We start from the raw sequence: 22,942 nt of genomic DNA, 5'->3' as shown, positions 1-22,942 counted from the left end.
TTTCTTTTTCCTTTTCAATTGCAGTGTATAAAATATTTAAAACTTTTCAACTTACCATGTACAGGTGTATTGCATGCGTGTGTGGTGCTGGCAGCATCTCCTAAATGAATCACCACTAAATTACTATATAAATATCACTACAAGATTTCCATATACACATGATAGCATTTCGTGAACCATAGCACCAAATTATCCTCACCCATATGGCCCATAAGTACACTTGTGACCTTTTGGTGTGCACATATGTAAAAGATATATAGTCAGGTTGAAAAAATCAAGCCTTCTACAGGAAGCTTTACTAACTAATATAGAATATACATATAATATATATCCATATGGGTACTGATAGTTTATCTAGAATTATATATTCATATATAATTTATGACTATATATTTTATGTGTGAGTTAATACTGTTTACCCACATCAGAACTTTAATTAACCTCATCTACTCACAAGTGCTTCTTACTACACTATATAGTTTTATTTCCTCTTTCCATTTTATTGTTACAAAACACACCAAGTTCACAAAACAATCTACTCCATTTTTATATTCATATATAAATCATGTCAGAATTAATATAAAATTAAGCTAATGCAATTAATTTTGGATCAAGGTCTTACAATTCTTTCCCCCTTTAATTAATTTCGTCCTCGAAATTAAAATGCATGAAACATACCGAATAAGTGAGGATATTGCATTCTCATAGTTTCCTCGCTTTCCCAAGTTGCTTCTTCAACCGTGTGACTCCTCCATAATACTTTTACTAGTGATATAGTCTTATTTCGAAGCACTTGCTCTCGGCGATCCAAAATCTGTACCGGTTCTCTACATAAGTTAAATCCTCCTTCAACTCTATCAGTTCCGCAATTAAAACATGAGATGGATCCGATATATACTTCCGAAGCATAGACACATGGAAAACATCATGTAATCTTGATAATTCTTCGGGTAACTCGGTGCCATCCTAATAGTAGACTGATAACTATTGTTATAAGCAAATTCAATCAATGGTAAATAATCATCCCAACTACCTTTGAAATCCAGCACACAAGCTCTCAACATATCTTCCAAAATCTGAATAGTTCGTTCTGACTGTCCATCTATCTGCGGGTGAAAAGCTATACTAAACTTCAAAGAAGTTTTCATGGCTTCATGCAAACTACACCAAAATCTCGAAGTGAACTTCGGATCCCTGTCATAAACAATAAAAACTGGAGCCCCATGTAAACATATAATCTCATCAACATACAAACGAGCATACTCCCTTGTAGAATAACTAGTTTTCACTGCCAGAAAATGAGCTGATTTCGTCAATCTATCAACTATAACCCAAATGGAATCATGTCCCCTTTTTGATCTTGGAAGTCCCGTCACAAAATCCATTGTTACATGCTCCCGTTTCCACTGTGGAACTGGCAACGGTTGCAATAACCCCGCTGGTTTCTGATGTTCAGCTTTCACTTGTTAACATACTAAACACTTTGCTACAAATTCTGTAATTTCATGCTTCATATTATTCCACCAGTAGTATTCCTTCAAATCCTTGTACATTTTAGTACTCGCCGGATGCATAGCATATATAGAACTGTGGGCTTCATCTAAAATATCTTTCTTCAAGGAAACGTCATTTGGAACACAAATTTGACTTTTAAAATACAAAGTCCCATCATCCCTAACTGTAAATTCAGTTTACATACCTTATTGAGCTTCTCTTCTTTTCTTATCCAGGAATACATCATGAATTTGTACCTCTTTAATTCGATCCAACAACAAAGGTCTCACCGTAACATGTGCAAACAATGCTCCTTTGTTAGTAACTGTCAATTCAACTCCCATTAGTCTCAACTCCATAATATTTGCCACCTGTGCACACTGTCCATAAGATAGTCTCCCTGAAGACTTCCTACTCCAGGCATCTACTACTACATTGGCTTTTCCAGGATGATGGTGAATATTACAATCATAGTCTTTGATTAACTCCATCCAACGCCTCTGTCTCAAATTTAAGTCCTTCTGTGTAAACAAATACTTCAAACTTTAATGATCAGTGAATATTTCACAAATTTCACCATACAGATAATGCCTCCACAATTTCAAAGCAAAAACAATAGTAGCTAACTCCAAGTCATGTGTAGGATAATTCAATTCATGATTCTTTAATTGTTTAGAAGCATATGCAATTACCTTGCCATTCTGCATCAAAACACATCCCAAACCCTGATATGAAGCATCAGTATAAATCACAAAACCTTCACCACCCCACAGAATAGTAAACACTGGAGCTGACATTAACTTTTTCTTTAATTCTTCAAAACTTCTTTAGCATTCCTCATTCCACACAAACTTTACTTTCTTTCGAGTCAGCTTCGTTAATGGCAATGTAATACTAGAAAACCCTTGGATGAACCTCCTGTAATAAACTCCTAATCCTAGAAAACTTCTGACTTCTGTCACATTAGTAGGCCTTTCCCATTTCACCACTGCTTCCACTTTTGACCGGTCAACATAAATACCATCCCCAGATACCACATGCCCCAAAAATACAACTTTATTAAGCCAAAACTCACATTTGCTGAACTTAGCAAAAAGTTGTTTCCCCGTAAAATCTGTAGCACAATTCTTAAATGCTTTTCATGTTCATCCACACTTCGAGAGTATATAAAAATATCATCGATGAAGACAATAACAAACGAATCAACATACGGATGAAATACTCGATTCATTAAATCCATGAACACCGCTGGAGCATTGGTTAACCCAAAAGGCATCACCAAAAACTCATAATGGCCATATCGAGTTCGGAAAACAGTTTTGGAAATATCACTATCCTTTACCTTCAACTGGTGATATCCTGACCTCAAGTCAATCTTAGAAAACACCCTTGCCCCTTGCAATTGATCAAATAGATCATCAATTCGTGGCAATGGATACTTGTTTCTGATGGTTACCTTATTTAACTGTTTGTAATCAATACACAACCGCATAGTACCATCCTTTTTCTTGACAAATAGCACCGGTGCACCCCACGGTGAAATACTTGGTCGAATGAAGCCCTTATCCAGTAGATCTTGTAATTGTACTTTCAACACTTTCAATTCTATCGGTGCCATTCGATATGGAGCAATGGAAATTGGAGCTGTTCCCGGTACCAGCTCAATGGTAAAATTTACCTTTCTGTCCACTGGTAACCCCGGTAATTCTTCTGGAAACACATCTGTGAATTCCCTTACCACTGGTACAATTCCAAGTGTCACCTCTTTATTTTCTGTATCAACCACATAAGCCAAATAACCCTGATACCCTTTCTTCAACAACTTTCTGGTTTGTATAGCTGAGATGAGACAGTTTGGAATACATTTCTTTCTCCGGTAAATCTAAATTATGGCTCCCCTGGTATCTGAAATACAATTTCTTTTCGAAAACAATCTATTGAAGCATAATATGCAGATAGCCAATTCATACCCAAAATGATATCAAAATCTGGTATACCCAACGGTATCAAATTTACTTTTAATTGTCTATCTCCCATTTGTAATACACAATCCCGATATTCATTTACAACCACTACCACTTCCCCCATTGGTGTAGAAATAAACAATGTACTATCTAATGATGAAAGTGGTCTACCCAAATGCATAGCAATAGATGATGCGGTAAATGAATGTGTTGAACAAGGATCAATAAGCACGGTAACATTTCTATCCAAAATAGAAAGTGTACCTGTCACCACTTCTGGAGTTGCTTGAGCATCCTGAAGTGTCATAGCAAAAACTCTTCCCTGGGCTTGTGAACCACTTGTAACTCCCCTATCTCCTTTTGACGAGCTTCCCTGTGGAAAACCTTTACCAGAACCAACAACACTACTTACTGAGGTCACTCCTGTCAACATAAGACAATCTCTCTTCTGATGACCCAACTGATGGCAATGATAGCACTCTTCTGCTTTCAACACAGGACAATCATTCTTCTAGTGATCTTCCCTTCCACACTGAAAACACCCCCTGCTAGTAATACTTCCTCTAAAGCTACCTTGTTGTACAGATTGTTGTTCGGAAAGCCTTTGACCTCTTCTACTACCTAATGTCTACCCATGAGATTCACTACCCCTTCCCCTTCCATACTGCGACCTTTGACTTTTTTGACTTGAAATTCCTTCACCTCCTCTTGATTGTGATGGCTCAGATTTATTTCTTTTGTATTGTTCCCTTCTTTCTTGCAATTCTTTCAAATCCCTTTCGGCAATCATGGCTTTATTCACAAGTCTGTTGTAATCTGTTTCCTCAAACACTGAAACTCTGGACTTAATAGCCGCCTCTAAACCATCCTGGAATTTTGTACATTTATCTTCTTCATTCTATACAAACTTGTGTGCAAACCTCGATAAAGCTGTAAACTTAACTTCATAATCCACTACCGATATTCTATCTTGTTTTAGGAGAATAAACTCCCATTCCTTCTCTTTTCTATAAATCGGAGGAAAATACTTCTCATAAAAAGATTTAACAAATAGATTCCAGAATATCACATCTTTCTCTCCTGGAGTGAACAATAAATGTTTTGTCGTGTCCCACCAATAACTAGCTTCATTTTTGAACATAAATGTAGCTAAGTTTACCTTCTGGTCTTTTGCTGTACCCATCACTACAAATATTGATTCTATTCTTCTTATTCTTCTGGTTTAGTAGTACTTGAAAACTCTGGGGGTGTTAGCTTTATAAACCTCTCATAATCCGGGCCTTTCTTTCCTTTCTGTTATCTTTCCAGCCTTTCTTGTATCATCATTTGATTGCCATAAATTGTTTGTTTTGTTCTGCCAAGTCTGTTATAGCCTTCACCATTTTCTGAATACCAGTTAAGTACTCCTGTTCTCTTCTCATACCACCCTGAATAGGTTGTTCCACTTCAGCCTCAACAGGAATATACGAGGCTTCTTCCTCAATTCTATGATAACCACTTCCTCCTTCCATTACTTTTTATCTATAATAAATCTCAAATATAACAACACATACATATGATACATAATCACCACATATATTTGTTAGTATAAAATCAAGTCAAATAAATGACTTTACTACACACTTCCTACTGCCACTGCCAGTCTAGACTCTTATTACCCCCAGAACCTAAAAAACCTGGCTCTGATACCAAAAATTGACACACCGCAACCCAATTTACACTATTTAATAAATTGAACAAATTGGAATGCATCAACCATTTGCATTAACCTCATTCAACCATGACGTTATCCTACATCAGAGTACCTGTTTAACAGTTTACAATTTAAAACAAAATTATAGGCCCGTTATACAAATTTTGACAAACTAAATCGTTAATGACACACGATTATATTCTATTATAATATTTACATCTAAACAAAAGACATTCAATTGTTCTTTTCCCCATTCATACTCAAGATTCTAGATTTGGCAGTAGCGACCCAACCTGATACCTGAAAAAATAAAATAAATATGGAAGGAATGAGCTTAAAGCCCAGTGAATGCAACAATACTACATTAGAGTAATATAAACGAATGTTATCTGATAACTTCAATTAAACTTCATTAACATATTACATGCATTAAAATATAGTACTCTCCTTCTAGGCCAGAGTATGGACCTTATATATTATAGTACTCTCCTTCTAAGCCAGAGTATGGATCTTATTCCAATATGGTACTCTCTTTCCAGGCCAGAGTATGGACCTTATTTAAATATAGTACTCTCTTTCTAGGCTATAGTATGGACCTTATATATATATATATGCATCTTCATTTCACATAAACAACTTCAATACTTCAATTTAACACATTCAAGTGTAAAACTTTTAGTGAGTACACTCACCTTGGTTACTTCCCAAATTATTTATTTTTCCCCTGGAAATGTCGAAGTTGTCAAGTCATTCTCCTTACCTATACAACATTATAACCATGTCATATATATTTCTGGAAAGAATTAAATAATAAATCAAAATATTCATTTAAAACCATGACCACAACCATTTATGTGGCAACTCCACCATTCCAATTAACAACTATTTTCAGTCAAATTATTCAAGTGAGATAACAAAATACAAATAACTACAATATATACACAATCAATCAACCCACTTATCCGTATATAAAAAGAAATAGAAACATCCAATAAGGATAAAAAACAAAATAAAAAAAAATTCACCTCCAGTACCTTTGTACCAAAAATCACATACCCATTTTTCTTTCCTATTCTTCTACTTCTCTCTCCTTCAATCTCCTTTCTCGTTCGATTTCTATAATCTCAGATTACTAACCATATATATATATATATATATATATATATATATATATATATATATATTAATTTCACCTTAACAATTTCAACTACTTCATAGTTCCTTCCATTTTAGAGAACTTCATACACCTTGACAATTTCAACTACTTTAATTCCTTCCATTTTAAACAATTGATATACTTGAATCTATCTAATGAAATAAATAGAAATCCGCAAGATTAATACAAAACTCGTGAACCAAGTTATTCATGGTAAGTTTAAACCTCAATATAGAAATTTAGAAAAACAACAAAAATATAAAATATAAAATCCTTACCTATAGAGTATTTCCTTTCCTTTTCTAAACTGTCCTATACTTCTTTTTCTTCTCTAGCCGAAAACAAAAACCCCTTCTCTCTTTCTATGTTATTTATTTTCTTTTTCCTTTTCAATTGCAGTGTATAAAATATTTAAAACTTTTCAACTTACCATGTACAGGTGTATTGCATGCGTGTGTGGTACTGGCAGCATCTCCTTAATGAATCACCACTAAATTACTATATAAATATCACTACAAGATTTCCACATATACATGATAGCATTTCGTGAACCATCACACCAAATTATTCTCACCCACATGGCCCACAAGTACACTTGTGACATTTTGGTGTGCACATATGTAAAAGATATATAGTCAGGTTAAAAAAATCAAGCCTTCAACAGGAAGCTTTACTAACTAATATAGAATATACATATGATATATATCCATATGGGTACTGATAGTTTATCTAGAATTATATATTCATATATAATTTATGACTATATGTTTTATGTGTGAGTCAATACTATTTACCCACATCAGAACTTTAATTAACGTCATCCACTTGCAAGTGCTTCTTACTACACTACATAGTTTTTTTTTCCTCTTTCCATTTTATTGTTACAAAACACACCAAGTTCACAAAACAACCCACTCCATTTATATATTCATATATAAATCATGTCAGAATTAATATAAAATTAAACTAATGCAATTAATTTTGGATCGGGGTCTTACATCTTTCTTCCTTGTTTTAGCATTCTTCTTTGCCAAAACCTTCTTCTTTCTTTCTCTAAAACTTTCTCTAATATTTTGTACATGAATAGAGTTTTCTAACCCTTTTACAAACCCCTAACAAACATATATATAGATAACTATAAATTCCTATTCCCATTCCAACTTATAAAATATAAAGTCCTATTTCTAATCCAACTTGCCTTAATAATAAAAAAATAAAGAAAAAGAAAAATAGAAAATATAAATATTAATATACCAAGTTTGTTACATATATGTATATAATATATTTTATTATAATACGTATAATTCTAACTTTCTATAAAAATAATAATAACAATAGTAATATTAAAACTATCCTTATATATCTATTTCTATAAATATATAAATACAACCATTCATGGGTAAATATCCATATCCATTAAACCTCCTATCCAAGTAATACATGAGACCCAAATAGTTGGTCTATTACTAGTATCCATATCCAACTCCTTTAAAATAAAATAAAATAAAATAAAATAAATAATTTAAATACAAATAAACACATAGCATGCAAACAAACAAATACACATAATCACTTAGCATTTAAACAATTTAATTCATACCAACAATTAATTAAAATTATCATTTCAACCACAAAATTAAAATTAAAAAAAAAAACTTAATTAAAACACATAAACAATTAGCCACGTAATCAAATAAATCATTTAATTAATTAAAAATGCAATAAAACAATTAAATAAATCCCGAGACTATCCTTTTAAAATTAGACGTATTACATTCTTCCCCCCTAACAAAAGGAATTCCGTCCTTGGAATTTGCCCTTATTTTCTTCTGTAATTTCTAGAAACTATGAGTGAATGACATCCTCTCGTTCCGAAGTAGACTCAGCCTCATTATGATGGATTCAATGGACACGTACCAAAGGTATAACGTACCTTATTGCGAATAATCTGATTCATACGGTCTACAATACGCATGGTGGCTCCACATATGTTGCATCCGGCTGCAACTCAATCTGACCAACATAGATATGCTGATAATGATCATCATCTCGCAAAAATTTTCGTAACATGGAAATATGGAACAGTTTGTGGACATGATATAAATGGTCCGGAAGTGCTAAGCGATAAGCTACAGCTCCAACTCGATCTGTAATGATAAAAGGACCTACAAATCATGGTGAGAACTTTCCTTTATTCCCAAAATGCATTGCTCCTTTCATAGGAGACACCTTGAGTAGAACTTGATCTCCAACTTGAAACTCCAATGTACGAGTACGACGATCTGCACTTCTGCTTACTCTTGGCAGTGTGCATACGATCCTTAATAAGAGTGATTTTCTCAAAGGTATCCTTAATAAACTTAGGACCCAAAAATCTACTCTTTCCAACCTCCATCAAGCAAATAGAAGATCTACATGGTCGGCCATATAATGCTTCAAACAGTGCCATACCAATAGTCTTCTGAAAGCTATTGTTATATGTAAACTCCATAAGTGGCAAATAATCTTCACAATATCCCTTAAAGTCAAGGACACAAGAACGAAGTATATCTTTTATGATCTGATTAATCCTCTTGGTTGTCCATTAGTTTGAGGATGATAAGCTGTACTAAGATATAACTCTGTACCCAAAGCCAACTGAAAACTCTTCTAAAATCCTGACATAAAGCTCAAATCCCTATCCGATATAATAGATAACGGTATGCCATGTGATGTGTGTTTTTATTTATTAACAATAAAATATCACTCGCAATAGAATGAATCCTTGTAGGATAGGGCTATGTTGAGGGCGTCGAACCTCAAGGACTGTGGTGGTTTATCGAGTCTTTAATTAATACTATTTTAATTTAGAAAGAGGATTTGATTTGTTGTGTTGTGCTACAATTCAATAATATAAAAGAAAATAAACGGAATAAAATGATTGAGATAAAGAGAAGAAATACTTAGGGATTGACTTTACCACGAACCTCATACTATAGTCAACTATTTAACCTAGGGATTTGAATAATTATGTATTATATGGAATTAAACTCAATAACATTCGTTTAATTCAGATTTAAAGAAAGATGTTTCATAAATTTCAATTAACCTAACCTATCTTCGGTTGGCACGAATTATCTACCTACCTACTTCTAACTAATTTTGCAGTATAACTCGTCTTCCCTAGGCATAGACTATGAAAACATTCATTCATGAAAAACGTTTGAACACCATTACATGATCTCCATTGTTATGTTCGATAGCCCTCCACCAAATACCGTCCAATAAGAATGGGTTGAATATAATTTAAGAACAATTAAATCTAAGACAAGGTATTAATCATTCAAAAACATGTATCATTAAAAACCAATTGAATTAAGTCAATTGCCCAAAATCATGCAATCAAAATACATAATATATTAAATTCCCAAAGTATAGAACAATCAAACCATAGAGGAATTAGCTACTCATGACGACGCAAGATATCATTTGTGTTGTTGTGGTCTTCATCGCCATGGACCGCCAAAACCTCCTTTTGGATCTTCTTCTTCAAAACCCTAAAAGCTGCCGCGAGAGAGAGATAAATGGATGGATCCCTTAATGTGTCTTCTCCTCTTCTTTTATAGTATAGAACAAGTTCTAATCCCCTTTGGATTCGTTTTACATCTTTTGGGAACAATTGGGCTCTTAAGGAAATAAAGAAATATGATATTTGGTAATTCCCGCATGTATTTTTGACTTCCAGGACGTCCGAGCTCGAGCTTTGGAGATCAAGGCTTGAGTTTTCAGGTTCAAGGCTCGAGCTTCTAAGAACAAACCTCAAGCCGAAGCGATTTTGACCATTTAGAATCTAAATTTCAAGATAGCTATTAGAGACAAAACATCGGACTTCGAGTCTTCTTTTTAGAGCCACTAAGTTTGATTAATTTGGAGTTTTGAGTCAAAAGTTATGTCCAAAATACTAAAGCGGGTTCAGAGTTTTCAGCAATGCTCGAGCCCTGAGTGGTTGTGCTCGAGTTTTAAAGCTTGGGCTCGAGCTCTCGGAGGAAAATTTGTTCGAAACATCTTTTTATTGATGGTGCTCGATCCTTTCTTCATGGTGCTCGATCCTAAGGTGTTGGGCTCGAGCTCTAGGGCTGGGGCTCGAGCTCTAGGTGTTAGTGCTCAATCCCTAAGGCTTGGCACGAAGTCCTTGGAGCTTGGATTAACTTTTCAATTCTAACGCATCATGTGCTTGAGCTCTTAGGCAAAGGCTCGAACACCCTGTGGTTCGGTTGGAGCTCTGAGGGTCAGGGCTCGAGCTTTCTTGCCTTTGGAATTTCTTGTCTTTTTTTGCGGAGCTCGAGCCATAGAACTGAGGCTTGAGCTTCTAAACTTGAAACTCCCCAAAATTCACCATTTTGACTTTCAGCTTGCTTTGAATGATCGACAATGACTCGATAAACTTTTTTATCATTCTTTTCATTATAAAAGCCCAGTTTTAATCGTTTATTTGGGAAAGTACCTAAAAACACGAAATACACAGAAATTGGTCTAATAATACATAGAAGTATCACTTTAGGTCTTAAAATATGTATATTTAGGGGCTCAAATATGCAATATTCAGCGCTCATCAGATCCCAAACTTACATGTTGCTAGTCCCTTAGCAATACAGAACTAAAAAACCGCTTTCGTGGTAATCACGGTTACATTTAGTTAATGCAACAAGCCTTGAAACCCTTAGGTTACCCCTAGTGGACGAGTTGTAGTCTCGTGAGGGTTTCCAGTAAAGATACCCACAAACTTCAAATCAGTGCCTTAATTGCACGGTAAGCTCATTAAAACCTATTTTCATATCATAATGTCCCAACAATGCATCAATCAGTCAACTACAACAAGTATAAGAAACTATATTAAATAGGAAAAATCTCTAACTCTCAATATCATATCAGCAGCCATGGTCCCCATATGTCAGTTTAATCACATGTTTAACAATCTCGATCTCCAAAATCCTTTTAATAGTGAACTTACAATTTTGAACATGTAGCTTACTATCCATACTTATATCTAACTCATGTTATCCCTCAATTCACAAGTAAACCTTTTAAATTCTGATCCCCAAGGTATTTTTTCTAATTTTCTACAGGTATGTATTTATTTCATTAATCACCCTTTTTTTTTTCAACTCTATTTTTTCTTCAAAAGGGTATTGTGCAATGTTCAGGTTTATTAAACTTTTTAAATCAATCCTGTAACGAGTTTTCAGCCAATGACTCCTAAACCAGTTGGTTTTAGGGCATTAGTGTTGAACCACCCCTAAGGACCTAATTGCTTAAGCCATAGAACTGAGGCTCGAGCTTCTGAACTTAAAAATCCCCAAAATTCACCATTTTGACTCTCGGCTTGCTTTGAATGACCAGCAACGACTCGATAAACTTCTTTATCATTCTTTTCATCATAAAAGCTCAGTTTTAACCGTTTCTTTGGGAAAGTACCTAGAAACACAAAATACACATAAATCAGTCTAACAATGGATAGAAGTATCACTTTAGGTCTTAACATACATATATTTAGGGGCTCAAATATACAATATTCAGCGCTTATCACCATGTAACTTCACAATCTCTGAAATATAAAGTTGCCAACTGTTTCGAAGTGTAATCAATACGAATAGGCAAGAAATGAGCTGATTTAGTTAACCTATCAACGATAACTCAAATGGAATTGTGATCCTTAATTGAATTAGGCAATCCCTCCACAAAACTTATAGAAATACTCTCCCACTTCCACTCTGGTATAGGTAGTGGCTGTAAAGAACTTGGCGGTCTTTAATGATCAATTTTAACCATCTGACGAGTATTATACTTAGAGACAAAATTATTAATGTCCTTTTTTCATATCTGCCCACCAAAACTACCTTTTCATATCCTGATACATCTTGTCTCCTCCTAGATGGATAGAAAACTCAGATCCCTGCATCTTAGTCATCACATCCTTCCTCAAATCATCAGTAGAAGGTACTGTTGTGTCAGTTTTTACTCCCAATAATAAATATCCACTCGCAATAGCACGAATCTTTGAAGGATAGTGCTATATAGAGGGTGTCGAACCCTACAGGGAGATGAGTGTACTTCGTTTTGCTTTTAACTAATTTTTCATGGTTTACAGGTAACTGGTTAAATTGATTGATTGGTTGTCACGATTATAAACTGAAATTAAACTACAGTGATCAGAGAAAGAGAGATCTTAGGGATTTGACTTCATCACAACCTTCATACTATGGTTAACTATTTCAACTCTGGGGATTTAACAAATTATATTTCAAATGAATTGAACTCAATAACATTAGTTCAATTCAATTTTTAAAGAAAGATGTTTTGCAAATTGTAGTGAATTATAACCTATTTGCGGTTAGCATGGACTATCCACCTACCTACTTTAACTAATTTTGTAAACAATCCAACTTTTCTAAGCATAGACTATGAAAACATTCAGTTATAAAAAAATATTGGAACATCATTACATAACCTCCATTCTTATGTTCAACAGGGCTCCGCCAGATACCGTCCAATAAGAATGGGTTGAGAATATGTTACGAACAGTTATATCTAAGACAAGGTAATAACAATTCAAAAACTATTTAAAACATTAAAATCCAATTGAGTTGTCTCAATTACTCATAATCATGTAATCAGAAACATAATATATATTAAAAATATCCTAGAGTTAAAATAATCAAACCATAGTACTCAGATCGGGTTACATCAGTGCCCTAAGAGAGGAATTAGCTACTCATGACAATGCCGAATATCATCTGTGTTGTGGTCATCTTTATCATCACGGACGACACTTCTTTTCTCAGGATCTTCACATTCTAAGGTTATGGAAACCCTAAAAGCCGCCACCACAATATCAACCTTCTGAATAATATGAGAAAAAAGGGACTTCTTCTATCAAGGCCTATGCCTTCTTTTATAGAAGAAAATAAAGGTTTGGTGGGCTTTTAGGTCTTCTGACCCATTTGGAGTGAAATACGACTTAGAAAAGAATAATCCCGTAACTTTAAATCTGATCTATCATTGAAGGCTCAAGCTTAAGAAGTAGAGCTTGAGCTTTGGGGCTCAGGCTCGAGCTTTGGGAGTAAAGCTTGAGCTTCATTGAATTATTGCTCGAGCTTCAAAAGATGGTGCTCGATCTTCACTTTTGTACTTAGTCAAATTTCTTCTACTATTTTTCGAAGCGTCTTTTCCTTAACACTTAGAATGTTTTGGGGTTCTCTTCTTTTAACATTGCTTGATCCAAGCTTCATAGGGCTCGAGCTCTAGGTACCAGGCTCGAGCTTTAGGTACTCAAGGCTCGAGCTTTGAATGATGGTGCTCGATCCTTGAGGTCTGGCATGAGGCCCTGGGAGCTTAGTTTTCCTTTAAAATCAACTCTTCAAATTTCGACGCCTCATGCTTGAGCACCCTGAGGTAAGGCTCAAGCACCACTGAGTAGGGTTCGAGCTCTGGAGGTACAAGGCTCGAGCTTCAATGCCTTGTTGATTTTTTGTCTTTTTCTTGCAGGGCTCAAGTCTCAAGACTTAGGCTCAAGCTTCGGTACTTGAATTCTTCCAAATTTCACCATTTAAGCTCTCGGCTTGCTTTGAATGATCAGCAACGAATCTGTAAGCTTCGATATCAGTCTAACACATAATAAACATAAATTAGTCTAACAATGGATAGAAGTATCACTTTAGGCCTTAACATACTTATATTTAGGGACTCGAATTTGCAATAGTCAGCGCTCATCAGGTACTACTAAACGTCCTTTGTATCTTTAACCTTCATCAGTCCCCACATAATAAAAAGGAACTTCCCAAGAAGCTATCTCTGTAACTTTATCAATGCACTGCTAATCCGTGAGTTATGGCTTCAAAATATTAGATAGAAGGTGTAACTACCATATACGCAATAAAAATATTAGATAACTCATTAACTATCTTCAAAGTATCCCACTCTGTAGCGAATAATCCAGAAAGACTCGCATAGGGTCAGCGACTGAGCACATCGTCCACCATATTTGCTTTCCCTGGATGGTACTGTATAGATAAATGATAGTCCTTCACAAACTCTAACCACTTGCATTGTCTCATATTCAGCTCCCTCTGAGTAAACAAATACTGCAGACTCTTGTGATCACTAAATAATCTGAAGGACTCTCCCAATAGATAATGCCTCTAGATACATAAGGCAAAGACCACAGCTGCCAACTCCAAATCGTGTGTCGGATAATTAAGCTCATGAGGTTTAAGCTTACGAGATCCGTACGAAATTTGTAACGACTCGAATTTTTTTCAACCCGGTGCGTTAGCAGTGACCCAAACATAAATCCAAAACTGAGTTAGAATGCGGATGTAAAAGGTAATACAATGATCTTTAGAGATACTACATGTCTATAAGACACCAAGGTGACCCTCAATGAGGTCACGGAACCCAAAGAAAACAATTGCGAAAGCGACGTTTCAAAAAACGGATATGAATGAGCCTAGGGACAAAATGGTCTTTTCCAAAAGGGAAGTGGATGACACCAACACACCATTGGAAAGACAACGAAAAAAGAACTAAAATAGACTCAAGAATCACCTAATTCAGAGTCCGGACGGAAAAGATATGAATTTAGAACAAAATGGCCTTCTCCGTTTAGGAGTTACCACAACTATATCTCACTAAAACTGCAATAACTCTCACTACGGTTGGAGTTTTGATGTATGGTTGGTACCATTGGAAAGCTAACTTCAAGCTCTTGAGTTTAGACTCAAGAACGATTGATTTAGATTAGAAATGAAAGAGTTATGGCTCTCTGAAGTTGGTGCAACAAAGTTATCCAAGAAAAACAAAAGAGGAAAGTTCCAGGGAGGATCAGCTGGCTGAACCCCCATCATCAGCTGACTGAACCCTAATGATCAGTTAGCCAAACCCCAATGATCAGTCAGCCGAAACACCAAAAATCCCAAAAAGGCTACTAGAATGGAGACTAGATATGTGTCAGCTGATTGATAGCTCTCATTAGCTGGCCGATGCACCCTGCTACAACAGAAAAAGCAGCTGCAACTCATGGGGAAGGTGCTTGGCTCAATCCTAAGGCTATGCATGCTTCCCATTTGATTCGGACAAGTTTCAAAACATTTTTAAGCCTTACATGAACATCCATAACATGCTAAATCGAAGGAAAACTTTGAATGATGCCCAATGCATGAATTTTTCATGAAATTTCATAAAATTCCCCCAAAAATAGTTCAAAAGTTGGGATCAATGTGTTTTGCAAGATGTGATCATGCATGCATGTGTAAGATGATGGATTAGACGCGTTACAATGGCCCACAGCCTCATGGTATACCTTATGCAAAATATGACCCTTGAACGCATGGATTTTTCATAAGTTCCATAAACAACTATGAAAATATAAGGCATACAAGTCATAAAAAATGTCTTTGGCCCTTGGCCTCATTACATACACCTCCTAAAAGTAACAAAGGGTGCACTTAAGTGCACATTACATAGCTTAGACAATAAATACAAGTTTTTATACAATACACCAAAAAGGATCACGATATGCTAACAAGTGTATATTCAATGTCACCAAAAATACTCCAAGAATTCTAGCAAGTCTAAGAGTGTTGTGCGTCCCACAATAGTAAACAAGTTTACTCGTAGAGAATGAGCATGTATAACTTTAACTTATTACAAGATTTACAATTCAATAGAATTTAGTTCATGCTATTAAAATGGCATTGGAACTTTTAACATAGCACAATGAGATGCAAATATCACAAGGTTATCAAGTTGGAAATTAAAGTGCGAAATCAACTAAAGTGGTTACTTAGATATTGCCCGGATTAATACTGTACTCTTGAGATCACTTTAGGGCTATTAACCCATGGGCACCTTCCCCTAGTGCGCACTATAGTGTAGGAAGCTCTCTATCTCCAGTACTAGAACCAAGTCCTAGCCATGTCAAGTTCTTGATGATATCCCAAGTTTCCAAAGTCAACAAGTAAAGCAACAAGTCATGATATGTGATAAAACACAATAAGTTCCATGGATTTCATGACTAATCATTAGATCAACATGATAGAAATTAAGTAGACCAACTAAGTAATTTCTCTAGTTTTCAAGAGTTGTCCAAATGATTCCAATTTAATATATGACAAGGAGTATTTCATGGTTATGCCATATGTTAAGTCAAAAATGAAATACAAGCATGGTACAAATAATTAGAATTTAAATCAACTTAAATCAATTAATTCTCTAGACTTAAAAGCTTATTTAAATCATGCCAAATTAAGATACAACATAGATCATGTCATGGCCATGCCATATATCAAGTCTAAAGTGAGTTATATACAAGCTACAATTAATCATTTATTTCTTATTTCAAGACAAGGCATGCATACAACTTGGATATCACTACAAAAACAATTTAATCACTTAGAAAATAAATTATAACACCCCCTACCTCACAAGAGGATTGTTCATCTTGAATCTAAAGAAAGCAAAGGAATTTCAAGTTTTCCTTCTAGGGTTATGTAGAGGAGAGTGAAAGGAAACTAAAGTATTCCAAGCTTAAAGGTCTTAGGTGAGTGGAATGGCACTAAAATAAAGCTTAAAACCTTGAATCAAGCTTTGCTCCAATGGTGGCCAAGTTAGGGTTTGAGAGGAAAGAGATGAAATGAATAAAATGAGATGAAACCCTTAGTTAAATAGGGATTCTTCACTCATTAGGTGCTCTTGCACTACCTCTCACACACACAGTTGCAAGACTAAAGGTGAGACCTACACTTGTCATGAATCTAAGATTAAATATCAAGCCTACACTTGTCAACCATCCATGCCAACAAGTGCTCCTATCCTAGGCCAACAAATGGGTGAATCTCCACCCTCCATGTGTCATCAAACAAGGCTTCCAAGTGGTTCCACCACAAGATAACAAGTGGCACCATGAGAGTGTGACACCTGTCACATTTTTCAAGAATTACAAAAAGGTCCTTTTTGAAAATATCTTCCAAATTAAATTGCAAAGTGGTCCCTAAGACGAAAAGTAATTACTTTACATAATTACCAAAAAATCCCTCAAGTTATGAATACTTACCAAAAGTCATGCATCTATGCCCTTTACAAGAAAAGTAAACATTTACATGCTTTTCTACAAAAGTAAAAATATAGATATCATGGAATTTAAATATCATGGATGCATGCAAAGCCGGACTCAAATCTAAACACAAAAATTGAGGTTCTGCAAGTAAAAATGAAAAATGAGAAAATGACGAAATAGGGAAAAGATGAAAAAAGAAATTACCGAAGAAAGGGAAAGGAAGGAAAATGACCAGGTCATTACAACCTACCCTCCTTAAAAGGATTTCATCCCCGAAATTGAATCGTACTTGAAAGAGAGAACAAATGGGGATACCGAGGGCGAACCTCCTGTTCTAGCTCCTAGGTAGCCTCCTCAATACTGTCGTGTTTCCATATGACCTTGACCAATGGAATGGTCTTGGTCCGCAAGACTTGCTCTCGTGAATCAAGAATCTAGGCTGTACCTTTCTCTTAGGTCACGTCCTTATCAAGAGCCACATCAGTCCACCATAAAACATGCGATGGGTCAGGTTCGTACTTCCTCAGTATAGAGACATGAAAGACGTCGTGCACCCTATCCAGGTCTGGCGGCAATGCTAAACGATAAGCAACCTCACCGACACGTTTCAAAATCTCAAATGTTCCAATGAACCTAGGAGACAACTTGCCAGTCTGTCGAAATCTCACAAGTCCCTTCCGTGGAGAAATTTTGAGAAAGACATGGTCTCCTACCTCAAAAGACAAGGATCATCTCCTCCTGTCACCGTAACTCTGTTATCTGCTCTATGCGGTAAGCAATCGCTGCCGAATCAACTTGATTTTCTCTATAGTCTTAATAAAAATATAGGACCTAAGGTAACGGTATCACCGACATCGGTCCAATAAACTGGAGATCTATATGGCCTGCCATACAATGCCTCAAAAGGTGCCATGCCAATACTGGTCTGGTAACTATTGTTGTAGGCAGACTCAACCAAAGGCAAGTAGTCATCCCAACTACCATTGAAATCCAAGATACAAGCCTGTAACATATTCTCCAATATCTGAATGGTGCTTTCCGACTGACCATCAGTCTGACGATGAAATGCCGTACTAAAATGAAGCTCCGTATCAAGAGCCTCCTGAAAACTCTACCAAAAATAAGACGTGAACCGCGGATCCCTATCCGAAACAATAGATACAGGAACCCTGTGAAGCTTGACAATCTCTCACATACAGTTCACTCAGTCTCTCTGCACTGTCTGTCACTGCCATGGGCAAGAAGTGAGCCGTCTTAGTCAATCTGTCAACTATGACCCAAACGGCATCATTCCCTGCCTGAGACCTCAAAAGTCTCGTTACGAAATCCATAGTGATATGCTCCCATTTCCACTCAACTACTGGTAATGGTTGCAACAATCCTACTGGTTGTTGATGCTCTGCCTTCACTTGCTGACAAGTAAGGCATCGAGCCACAAACTGTGAAACATCCCATTTCATGTCCTGCCACCAAAACTATCACCGTAGATTATGATACATCTTTGTACCACCAGGATGAACTGCGAGTCGAGAGTGGTGAAAATCTCGAAGAACGTCTTCACGACAAGACAAAGGAACAAACATCATCCCTTTGTACCTAAGACCACCATCTGAATGTAAGGTCCAACCCTCTATATTCTCGTCGCCAGAAATTCAAACATGGATGGCTTTCATCTCCCTATCCCCTAACTGTGCCTCAATAACTCTGCTGACAAGAGCCGGTTGAGCCACAAGGCTAAACAAAATAGCCGATGAAACATCCTCATAAGACTATAGACCAAGATCTGAAAGCTCTTTTAACATCTTCCATCTATGAATGGAGATGTTAGCAAGAGTCCTCCCCCGTGACTTCCTACTCAATGCATCGGCCACCACATTGGCCTTACCCGGATGGCACTGCAGCTCAAATTTATAGTTGATGAGGGCTGAAAAGTGCGCATTTAAACCCCTTAAGTTTAGGTATTCTAGGACCTTTATCTATCTTACTTTCCCATTTTAGACTAATTTCGTGTTATTGCCCTTTTTAGGTGCTTATCCCCAAAATAAGCTAATTCAGCCAAATAAGAGCTTAAAAGAAGCTAACTCAAGCTGGATGGAAGAAATGAGCAAAGTAGAAGCAGATTGAAGCAAAGTATGGAATTCAGCAGGTTTGATCGATCACAATTACACTTCGATCGATTGAAAGTTCATTGATCTAGACATTTCAAGATGGTTCCAAGCTCTTTTATCCTTATCAAAAGATCCCATAAAGTTCGATCGATCCAACAATTCTCAGATTGATTGAAAAGATTCTATTTTATCCTGTTGTACCACCCTACCTACTACTTTTGTCTCATTCCCTAAAATATCTCAGATCTGCCCTTATCCAAAAAGGCGCCAGGATCGATCGAGCCAAAGTTTGATAGATCTCAGCCATGTTCGATAGATCTCACCACAAGTTCGATCGATCGAACTTCCTTAAGCCCAAAAAAAGATAAATCCAGCTCATTAAATGTTGACTCATGGTGCAATCATTGGAGGAATACTGATGTGCTAGCCTAGACTATTGGGTGTGAAATTTTAACCTACCTATATAAGGAATTTGAGCCATTCTTGAGAGCATACTTGACATAACTTACATATTGTATAACATATTCTTATAGAGGAGGCTAGAGACATTCTTGAGAGGTTTTCCATCTACTTCAAGAAGAGGAGTATTTCTACCATGGGGATAGCCCTTGAGGGTTGGAGGACACCATTCATGAGTGGCTAGACATCTTCTTGGGGCTAGAATTAGCCTTAAGCATGCTTTCTTTATCTTGATTCATGTATTTTTGAGGGGATTTGTGTTGTAATACATGTTTTGACATATTTATATACATATATCTTGTTTATTCAATGATTTGTGTGGTTTAATTCTTCCAAGTGACCATTTCATTCTATCCATATGTTTATGTATGCTAGAATAGATGTTCATATGTTTATCTCTATTTCTTATATTGTTGATGCATGTCTATGTGTATTAATGCTATAGATCTAGAGATTATCAAGACATAGTGCTTAATAGAATGCTCTTGTGGTTTATTTGATGGTTCATACTCATTTCTTGATGGATTGTGCCTTTCCCTTAGTCTAATTAGTTTAATTTTCATGCCATTAGCTTAGATGTAGTGTAGTTACCTTAGTTGTTAAATGGGAGGACAATCCATGCTTGTTGTTTGATGTTCCATACTTATGAATGCAAGTAGTATATTTCTCTAATTTTGTAATGTGTTTGGATTCTGAGCTTAAAGAAGGATTAATGGCTTACTTTGATATATTATGCTATTCATTGTGTTGTCTAGACAATATACACTTAATTGGCCATCCATGCTTATTGAAACAACCACACACACTCACTCTTGTTGCAACATATGCCTTCCCCTCATTAATTGTGAATTGAGTATAGAGAAAAGTGATGCTTAGTGGTGATCTCTAAATCCTAAGACCTCTCTATCTTGTTTTCTCTATCCTTTAATTACTTGCTTGATATTGATCTTGTTTAGTTTTAATTATAGTTTAATCTACCAAACAACCTACCTTTGATCACTCGACCTACTAACCCTAAGCCTTGTTTCCACTACTAGTGCACCCTTAATCCCTTGGGATGATCCCTACTCACCCTAGCTATATTTTTAGTTGGACGTAGTAGTGGCTTTTATAAATTTAAAACTTGGCCACATTGCACATTCACTACCTTTTGAACATCTCTTTAGGCTTCGGTGCTTGACGAGCACCAAGTTTTTGGCGCCGTTGCCTGGGATTAAATTGGCAACGCCGTGTTTTGGAAACATTTAGGGATTAGTACTCTTTTGATCGTGTCTTTACTTTATTTTTATTTTTGGTTACTTATTGTGTTTGTTCTTATTTGACTAGGTGCATTGAGCTAGAAGGTGAACAAAGGAGCATTTTAAGCAAGGAGCTAAGCAAAAGCAAGGAAAAAGCTAAAATCTAAAAAAATTTGCGAGGCTAAAATTGAAAATTGAATTGAAGTGCTAAAGGACCCTTTGTGAGCTCCTTCTTAACTCAATCTCTAGTTAAATCGTCGGCCCGCGTGGAGGGTTGTATTTCAATTCTTAGATAAATCGTGAGCCCACGTGGAGGAAATTTTATTGTTCTTTGCATATTATTGATAGCATGGGAGTATGGGATCATTGTATGTGGCGGAAGTTTGTTAATTTTTGAATTGTTGCGAAGGTGAAGTGATTGTTGATTGTTTGTTTCTTGTTTGTGTTTTGCTTGTGCATACATGGTCGAAGGTCATTAAATCCTACTCTTGTCCCTCTTAATTTGAATTTACAATCCATTGTTTGTACACCTAGGGGAAGGGGTAATTTTAATCGTTCTACTTCTACAATGGAAGTACATAATGAGGACCATGTGGAGGACCTTGGTTACATAGACCAACAAGGTATCCTCTACCCTAATGTGCATCATGATAACATGTAAGTACCATTAGGCATGCCTAGACCATTCATTCACCCACAACAACAAGGCCAAGTTCTAGTGGGAATGCTTAGGCCAATGTTTGCTCCACAACTTTCTATAGTTCAAGGCAATCAAGGTGCCCATGTTGTACCTCCAATTGTTAACCCTCCCCTTGCTTTAAGAGATCACTATATGCCTAATGAATATAATGCACCCACATGCATTCAATTGCCACCATTTAGAGCACACCACTATAAAATCAAACCACAAACCATTCAAATGCTTCCTAACTATCATGGACTTCCAAGTGAAGAATCTTACAAGCATTTGGATGAGTTTCTTGAAGTGTGTTCCACCGTGAGATACACGGACATGCCGAAAGAGGTCTTAAGGCTTAAACTTTTCCATTCACCCTTAAAGACAAGGTAAAATATTAGTTTAACAATCTTAGGCCTTTTTTAATAACATCTTGGGTAGAAATGTAACAAGAGTTCTTGAAGAAGTACTATCCAGTTTCTAAGACCAATGCCATGAGAACCTCAATTCGAGAGTTTTCACACGGGGATGGGGAAACATTCTATGAGGCATGAGAAAGATTCAATGAATTGCTTAGGAAGTGTCCACATCATGAAATGCCCAAATGGCAATTAGTTCAATATTTCTTTGAGAGTTTATCCGATAATTACAAGGGCATGGTTGATGCTTCCATTGGTGGCTCTTACATTGATAGGCATGAGGATGACGTGTGGCGTCTTTACGAGTGCATGAGTGAAAATTCTTTGCATCAAACTTTATCTTCTAAGAATGGTAGGAATTCAAGTGGAAGGAAAAGTGTTGGCTTACATCAAGTTGACCATTCCAATGAAATAGCCGCCGAGATGAAATCCTAATCTCAAAGGTTTGATCAATTCTTGATCAACCAAAACTCGGCAAATTAAGTAACTTCCTTCCCTAACCATTCCCATCATGCATCCAATGAATTATGTATGACTTGTTCAAGTATTTTACATTCTACTTCCAATTGTCCCCATGAAAATGTGCAAAGTGAGCATCATAAACAAGTCAATGTAGCTTTTGTTAATTAAGGGAACAATCCTT

The 22,942-nt window shown here is 36.1% G+C and overlaps 1 pseudogene; it reads right to left on the bottom strand.

Moving 5' to 3' along the window:
• Positions 1 to 22,379: 22,379 nt before the first annotated feature.
• On the bottom strand, positions 22,380 to 22,478 carry LOC132282883 (small nucleolar RNA R71; annotated as a pseudogene).
• Between the last annotated feature and the right edge of the window lie 464 nt (positions 22,479 to 22,942).

Source organism: Cornus florida, unplaced genomic scaffold (assembly GCF_030987335.1).
Source record: "Cornus florida cultivar Cherokee Brave unplaced genomic scaffold, ASM3098733v1 CherokeeBrave_3.0.0_Hap2_Chr01, whole genome shotgun sequence".
NCBI lineage: Eukaryota > Viridiplantae > Streptophyta > Magnoliopsida > Cornales > Cornaceae > Cornus > Cornus florida.
The sequence above is the reverse complement of the archived record's forward strand: the minus strand, read 5'-3'. Positions and strand labels throughout refer to the sequence as shown.